This window comes from Nilaparvata lugens, chromosome 9 (genome assembly GCF_014356525.2).
Source record: "Nilaparvata lugens isolate BPH chromosome 9, ASM1435652v1, whole genome shotgun sequence".
Taxonomy (NCBI): Eukaryota; Metazoa; Arthropoda; class Insecta; order Hemiptera; family Delphacidae; genus Nilaparvata; species Nilaparvata lugens.
The window spans coordinates 32958299-32967083 of NC_052512.1; positions in this window are offsets into that span (position 1 = coordinate 32958299).

Below are 8785 nucleotides of genomic sequence, written 5' to 3' on the forward strand. Positions count from 1 at the left end.
TTTCCTTCAATAATTTAAATCTTCACTGATGTAAAGGGCTCTTATTCACTCTCTTGGAATTTCTGTCCTCTCTCTCTCACTCCCTCTCTCGCCACTTTCTTTCTCTCACTATCTCCTCTCTCTCTCTCTCACACTCCCTCACCCTCTCTTACTCTCTCTCACTCTCTCTTGCCACAATGCTTACTCGACTTGTTCGTATTTTCTTGCAACAAAAGTTCAAACGGCTTCACTACCAAAATTTTATTGATAGTGGAGTTTCCAAAATAGCTATTTATGTACGATATTAAGAGCGTAATGCGCGACTTAATCGCTTGCTCAAAACAGTTATCACGCGACGCGAAGCAGAGCGTGATAATTTTGCAAGACCGATAAAGAAGCATTATGCGCGAACTACCTACAAATATTTTTCTACAACTGCCCAAACCTGTTAAATTACTTATATCTGGCGGAGTTGATAATAATTCCTCTCCACTGATATCCATCATGGCTGCAGAACCGGCTGCAGAACTGCATTGCGGTACAATTACCGATTTTTTAGGTTGAGATCTGACCTACTTTTGGCGAGCTGCTTATCATCAGCTGATTAGCGAGCGTAAAGAAACTCTTCTGCGCATGCGCGAATGATTAGTGAGCGAAATAGTTGATTCTCCTCAGAAATAAGCTGTTTTACGAGGAGAATTGAGTATGTAAATTCTTCTTTTACGCGCTGTTAGTAAAAAAATATTTTTTTGAACGAGCATTAACGAGTCGTTGTTGTCCATCTGTGGGTTTGTATGTTCTACAATAACTTTTGAACAACTTGATCAATCAGTTTCAGATTTTGAACAATTATTCTTCAAACCTTATTACAGGTCAAGTTCTTTGGACAATGAAATTGACTCCGTCCTTTTTCAGGATATAAATGTAACATTGAAAGTGCATTAGAGACAAATATATGACAGAAAGCTTTCTTTCTTTAGGATTTTTTCTAGACTTTTTTAATTGATAAATTATCCAATTATTTTTGAAAAAAACATAACAACAGGTCAATGTAACTTACTGAGCGCGAGGTCTACTGTTCAAAGAACTACTAGTTAGGGTGTAGTAAGGACCATAGGTCCTATCTGTCACACAACCCTAGAAATGAAGATAAGATGGAGGTAGAGAATGTGGAAGTGAACAAGAAGAGAAAAGAGAAAAATCGAAAGCGAGCCCAAGTTGCAACCCCTATTTGGTTAAGGGATGAGACCCCGACACTAAGCTATGGTTATTTATTAAGCCTTTGTTATTTATTAAGTCCCTAGAATTAACACGTTGTTTCCCATGTCGTGCTTAACTATTATTAAGTACATGCTTAAGGACAACACTTAACAAGTCTCAAGCCTACTTTGCAGGATATTCATCTCATTCTTGCAATGTAAACTGAGGAAGAATGTTTCCATTGTTTGGAGCCTGTTCTAAAGACGGTGGAACCGTTCTTAATAATACGCGAAATATTTTCTTTGCTGTCAACAGCCAACTCAAAGCTCTTGTTGAATCTCTGATAGAATGCTGTATAGCTTGAAGAACTATTTACTTTGATATGTTGAAGTTAGACAGATTAGATCGAATATAATGATTTCACTCTCCTGAGAGAGCTGGCTTATACACATACGGAATAGGAAATTCACGAATGACTCATCATCACCTCTGAACTACTGTACTGATTAGATTGAAACTTCGTATTATAGATTCTCAATTTACCAAGAATGGTTATAGTCCTGTTTTAAATTCTTGAAGATTCTAGTGGCACAAGTTTTGAGTTTGTCAAGTTTTCAATTAGACCCTAGCGGAGCACGGGTTACCTGATAGTCTACAATAATGTGATCTATAACAATTCTATCATCAAAATATCGATACAAAGACTATAAGTCTTTTTGTAGGGATAAACACATTTCCCCAAGACTTTTCAATTCTAGACATGAATAATTCTGTCAACGGTGACAGTAGATGGAAGTGCATTCACCTTGTTTCTTGTGAAAAAGTGGGCCTATTTCAAAATACGATAATAAGGGTGACACAGAGTAACGAGAACTTTTAAAACATTAGTGGGAAAGGCAAAAAGGATTTTATCCAAACTAATGTAAAGTTCAAGACTTGCCATTTGTTATCTATCAATTTACGACCATTACTTATTCAAGATGACTTCCTCGTGCACGAATACACTCATGAAATCTGTGTTGAGATTCCTGAACGGTGGCTGCAACATTACAGCTGGGATATTGTTAATTTCATTTTGAATTGTCTGCTATGATTGAATCACATTTATTGGTCAAGTTGTGTAAACGTTTGATTTGAGATAGCTCCACAAACATAAAATCGCAGGTGGACAGATCATGGGACCAGGAAACGCAGATGTTGCAGCGATCAATGAGAAATCGTCAATACAGATTTCAAGAGTGTATTCGTTCAGGAGGAAGCTATCTTGAAGAAGTAATTGTCAAAAAGTGATAGATGTTATTGATAGTTCTTGAATAGCAAGTCTTGAAATTCAAATACACTCTTGAAATCTGTGTTGACGATTCCTCATTGATCGCTGCAACAACTGCGTTTCCTGGTCCCATGATCTGTCCACCTGCGATTATCTGTTTGTGGAGCTATCTCAAATCAAACGTTTCCACAACTTGACCAATAAATGTGGTTGACTCATGACAGACAATTCAGAATGAAATGAACAATATCTCAGCTGAAATGTTGCAGCAATCGTTCAGGAATCTTAACACAGATTTCAAGAGTGTATTCGTGCACGAGAAAGCCATTTTGAAGAAGTAATCTTGTCGAAAAGTGATAGATGTTATTGATAATTCTCAAATGGCAAGTCTTGAACTTTACATCAGTTTGAATAAAATAATTTTTCCCCTTCCCACTAATGTTTCATGGCGATTTTAAAAGTTCCCGTTATTTTGAGTCACCCTATACTATTACGATTATAATTAATATAATAATGATTCAATTGTACTTGCAGTTAGGCTACTGTCATCTTAGTTCTGGTTGCAAAAAAACCGGGTTATTTTCAATCCTGATTAATTCCAGTAGATCCATCTGTTTGAAATGGTCTACTCTGATTTGGTGCACGTGAAGTTAATCAGGATTGAAATTCAACCAGCTTTTGTGCAACTGGACCTTTGTGAAGGAAATTTTTGCATTCCTCTGGGAATCAATCTCAGTTTACTGTGATTAGATAGGACATTTCTGTGTGAATGTTATTATAATTTCTTCTTTCGTAATAAATTGTTAATGCTTTTGTACTCCAGAGCGAAGCTGGGTCCGCGATATTAAATATGATTGGGAAGAAAAAACAGGCTTGGCCCAATACTATTTCATTCACAAACTTCGATAATGAAATGTTCAAAAAAATAGGTTATGATTCTACTGTAAAGGTGCGTACAAATTTACGCGCTGCGAACATGAGCAATTCACTTTTAATCAGCTGATGTCGAGCTTTTTTTATCTGTAACTTACCGTTTCTGAAAAAATACAGATATAGTCAGCTGATTAAAAGTAAATTGCTCATGTTCGCGGCGCGTAGGCCTATATCTGTACGCACCTTGAGACGTTCAAGTTCAATTTTCGTCCAAAAATATAATATGCTAGAAATTTTGAATTTAGAAGAATTAAGATACCAAATTATAGTTGGATATTTTACTCAATTAACACTGCACATTGAATTAATTAAGTTATTTTATAAAATTTTCAAGCCAAAAATATGAAGCCAAAGACCATGGATTCCCGGGTGATTTTTTAGTCCTGTTACCCTATTTTTAATACATGGTAATTTTTCCCTAATAAAGGGAAATTTTGTTTTGTTGCGCGAAGTTGGTAGCCCTACTCACTCAGTATACCAAAGGCAGTGCGAGTTTATTATCCTTAAGCTGTGTAACATTTTGTGATGATTCCGGTCGTGTTATGAACAGAATGTCTTTTACCATAGAACAACGGGTTTTCATTCTGGAACAATATTTTGCCACGAAATCGTACGCGAGTGTAAAAGAAGCATTTCAATATAAATTTTTTGGTGTACCTCCGCCAGAAAAAATGTCAATTTCTAAAACAATCCTCACAATATTGATGAACTGAAAGCCAATATTACAGACTTAATCACGAATATTTCCAATATAACTCTGAAAAAGGCTTCTGCTAATATGGTGAAAAGAGTCCGAGCGTGTATAACCTCAATGGGTGGACATTTTGAGCATATGGTGTAATAATTTTAAGTCACTAAGAAATGTGAGTAATAAAATATCAATTTTCTTTTGTAAATAACAAATTTTATTTTTTTATTAATACCCAAATTTCCGTTTATAGATTACATCAAAAAATTGGGTAACAGGACTAAAAAATCACCCTGTACATTGAATTTGCAACAAAACATGTCTAGTAAAATTTTCTTATACCGACCTTAGTTTTCGAGATATTTCGATTTTTCTATATTTTTGAAAAACTTTGATAAATAGAAAACTATCAGTTAAAATCTAACTCCCAGAATTCCAAGACATGGTTGGAAAGAGGAAGAAATTTCCAATGAGACTCATAAACATTGTTCCTTTGTTTGACTGTTTATGAGCGTTCAAAGTTGAAAAAAGTACATTCGTCGACTTCAAAGCCAAATTTCAAACATTATGAACGCTCATAAAAAGTTCAAAGACGTGAAATAAAGGAACAAATTATAATGAATCTTTTTGAAAATTTCTTTCTCTTTTAAACTATGCCATTTTTATTAGATTTTGACTCATAGTTTTCCAGTTATTGACGTTTTTAAAAAATATCGAAATATCTCGAGAACTAAAGTCGATATAAGAAAAATTTACTGAACATTTTTTGTTGCAAATTCAATGCAGAATCGATGGTCTTCGGCTGTTACACCTTTCGTGGGACACTCTGTATATCTCTCCAAATATCACGCATTTTCATTCATTCCCTATATTTTCAGCCCTCTTATTTGCTTGCACCTGCTTGCAACATTCAACTTTCAATAAAAGAGTTCCTCTTGTCCTTGTGATTTCTTTAAAAACTAAATTTCACTAGTTCTTTAAAAACTTGACTCCCAGGCAAATGGCATGTACGGTCACAACTTGATTTCTCCCATAATAACACGTTGCCAATCTTGGTCACAGATAACACTGCATGACTGTACATTATCGTATGATTCCATTCTTACCACACTTCTCCTCACCAACTACATGAATACAAATTACCTCACTGTTCTTTGAGAATCGTACAGAGTACAATAATGCAGTATAGCACGCAACCTGAAATCATTCAGTCTGATGTTGGTAGAGGAGGAGGAAGAGGCGGTTGAGGAGGACGAGGGTAGGACTCTGACGAGTGGGAGAATGTAGAGGGGTGAATGGGAGGCGGAAGAGGAATATGCCGATTACGCCCAGCGGTCAGAATGTGTTTGGGCACTCACAGATTGAACGTTACAAAGTGAACGTCCGTGACGTCATCACGAGTGATGCCATTTCGCTCTCACTAGCAGCCGACATTGCTTTTTCCGACTGAAGGAGCGAAATTCAAATTCACTACAGTATCCTTAAGGAAGCTTCAAGCTAAACATTACTGTATTATGACAACATATTAGCCAAGTTGATGAGATACATATTTCTATCTTATATTTCTATTGGGCTGGAACCATGATTGTACGAACAGTCATTCATTAAGATATAGTCGTCTTGAATGAATAATCTCTGTCGAATAAGTTCTAGCAAACAAATCGTCTCAATCATTCATTCTTATGTTTTGATAAAGATATATTTGACAAAGACAATGTGGGTGATAGATAAAAGCATATTTTTTGAATACTTGAAACCTCCAAATACTAATAACTTTGAACCTCCGTCACTCAGCGTAGCAAACATATCAACACTGTTCATTTTCTCAAACATGGTGACAGCCTGAAAGAATCAATATGTGCTAATTATCGAAAAGTTGATGTTGTGCTTTTGACAAACCGGGGAGATACCCGGTCGTCAACCTTTTCAACATACTGTCAGAGCTGAAAATTCAATTTCTTCATGATTTCAAAATTCGTCACAAGTCGAGATAAATCAATGGAACACTTCTCGAATAGGAAGGAATGATCATTTTTGAGCAGATGGTTGTCAAGAAGTTTATATACCGTTATCACTTCCAGAGAGAGTGAGTGAGAGACAATGATTGATTGATTATAAATGCCTTTATTAGGACGGAGTTGGGACTCCTGGTCCTCTTTGCCACACAATCCAGAGAGTGAGAGAGAGTGAGACAAATAATGTGACTGGCAGTAATGACGTCACGACGTAGAAGAAGAAGACGAAAGAGGATTAGTAGTATTAGAAGAAGGATGAGTGAGTAGTGAATGCAGTGAATGTAAATTATTGCATTGTCGAAAATTACAGACCTGTGAGAAAATTAAGGTAATGCATTGGATTGGTGCAATTCAGTCACATGCACTCATAGATCACATCCAGATAACACTAGGATCAATATCAGAGTATCAATAGAGTTATTATCTTCTCAACCGTATGTATACTTCAACTTTTTATGAATAAAAATACCAAGCTAGACTCCCCATCGATGATACACAATCAATCAATCATTTTATTCAGTAAAATACATCACAAAATTGGTCCCGCTAAATCTAAAGGATTTCACAGCATGTGCCTACGAATAATAGAATACATAGATATAATGATATGCTAACTTTAATAATAAACTAAGGAAAAAAAATTATGAAACTGGGATTTTAGAAATTTAAAAAGGAGTATGAGGTATTAGATGGTCTGAGGATAATTAATAGGGTATGGGGTTAATGGAAATTGGAAAGAAGGAAAACTCAAAAAATTCAAATTATAAAACGAAATCAAATTAAAAATAAAATATACTCGATACTCTATACTAAGTGAGAATCTAAAGATATTAATCTTATTCAGAATTAAGGATAATACTAAACAAAAAATACAATAAGTGATTGGGAGTCTCAAACGTTAATTATGCATCCGTATTGTATATGGAAATTATATGATATATAAATATATACTATGAAAAATTGGTCACTCTAAGGCGGCAGTGTTTCACAAATACTAAAATTTATTCTACCAGCAGCCTAATATCTATGTAATTATGAAAAAAGCAAAAAAATTAGTGATTTTTCTCCATCTAGTGTAGACTAAATTCTGAAGCATGAGTGTCACAATTATTGTAAATCATTCACAATGAATATTGAATATCAATTAGGGATTAAAACATTCTAACCTAGAGCCAAAAAGATACTGTCAACATATTTTCTATTACATACTGTGAACATACATCTACTGTCAACATGTTGAATAGTATCAACACATTTCATGTTCCGATGGAACATCAAATGCAATAATGCAAGCTGGAATAATATTCTGGTGTCCAAGACGGCTAGAGCTTAGATTGACACACTGTGAGACCCAGGATCAAATCTCGTTCTGACCAGATTTTTTTGCAGACGAAACTAATTATTGTTTTATCTCATTTTGATAGTATAAAATTATTATTACTATATGGAATAATCAAATTGAATCATTCTATTATTATTAAATTGATTTATCAAACTAATTGGATAAATTATTTCAAAAGAATCTTTAATATCAATACATAAATAACTATTATTATCTATGTTACAGATAACTCAACTATTTTAGTTGTGGACAATTTTTATAATCATAGAATTGATCAACTAATAAATCAACAACTATTTTAGTTTTAGACAATATTTAACATAATAAACATTTCTTTAATCTACAACTTCTTTTATTCATAACTATCAGTTATTATTTTAGTTATTTTTCAACTGAATTTCCAGCAGTTTATCAGGTACAATAATTATTGTATTGTATGAATTTTTTGTGTCACTCTACAGTGTCAAGTCTTTTGTTTTCCTTCAGGTATGAGATCGGAAACCGATTTGTGAGCATTAACATTCTGCCTAGGCATAACAAGCAATAACATTGAATCCACTTTTCATGAAAAACATCATCAGCAACCTCCTGTCATTGTCACCAACAAACTCATCTTATTTAGAATATTTTTTCATCTCACCATCGTCTGTGAGACGATTCATCATCTAAATTGCCTACTGCATATTACATTTTTCTGTCAGTTGTCCGATTTCATATAATAAATTATTAGAAAAGTTGTAATATATGTTTATATTGTGAATATGGAGACGATATAAAGGTACCTCCTTAATAAGTCCGGTGTCCGTGCAAACAGTGTCTCTAGCACTTTCAATGGAGAGAATAATAGATGACATGGCTAAATCTTCACAATGTACTGTACTGACTGTACTGGCCCTTCTCATTAGATTGAAAGTTGTATTCATGAGCGAGGTCTACTGTTCGCAGAACCACTTGTTGGAAAATGACCAACAGGCCCAGCCCAAAACTGTTCCCTCACCTTTATGAATTTTATTGATTGATAGTGTACAATTAGATATGAAAGTCTATTATGATTCTCATTCTATAACATCGAAACATTTCAAACATCAATAATTATCATTCCCATCCAATCAATTATGCCAATACAGGTTCGATCTTTTTATAACAGCGAACTTCAAACTCTGTAAAAATAGATTTCAAAAACCGTGAACTGCTTCACGTTGGAAATTGAACTGAATCGTTGTTATTGAATGGTGAGTGAAATGATCAGTCTATTAGTGTATAATCTGACTCCATTCAACAAATCAGAAGCCGGATACACACTCATTCATGCACTTCAAACTAGCAATTAATTTCTGTGCATTGGAAAACATTTATCA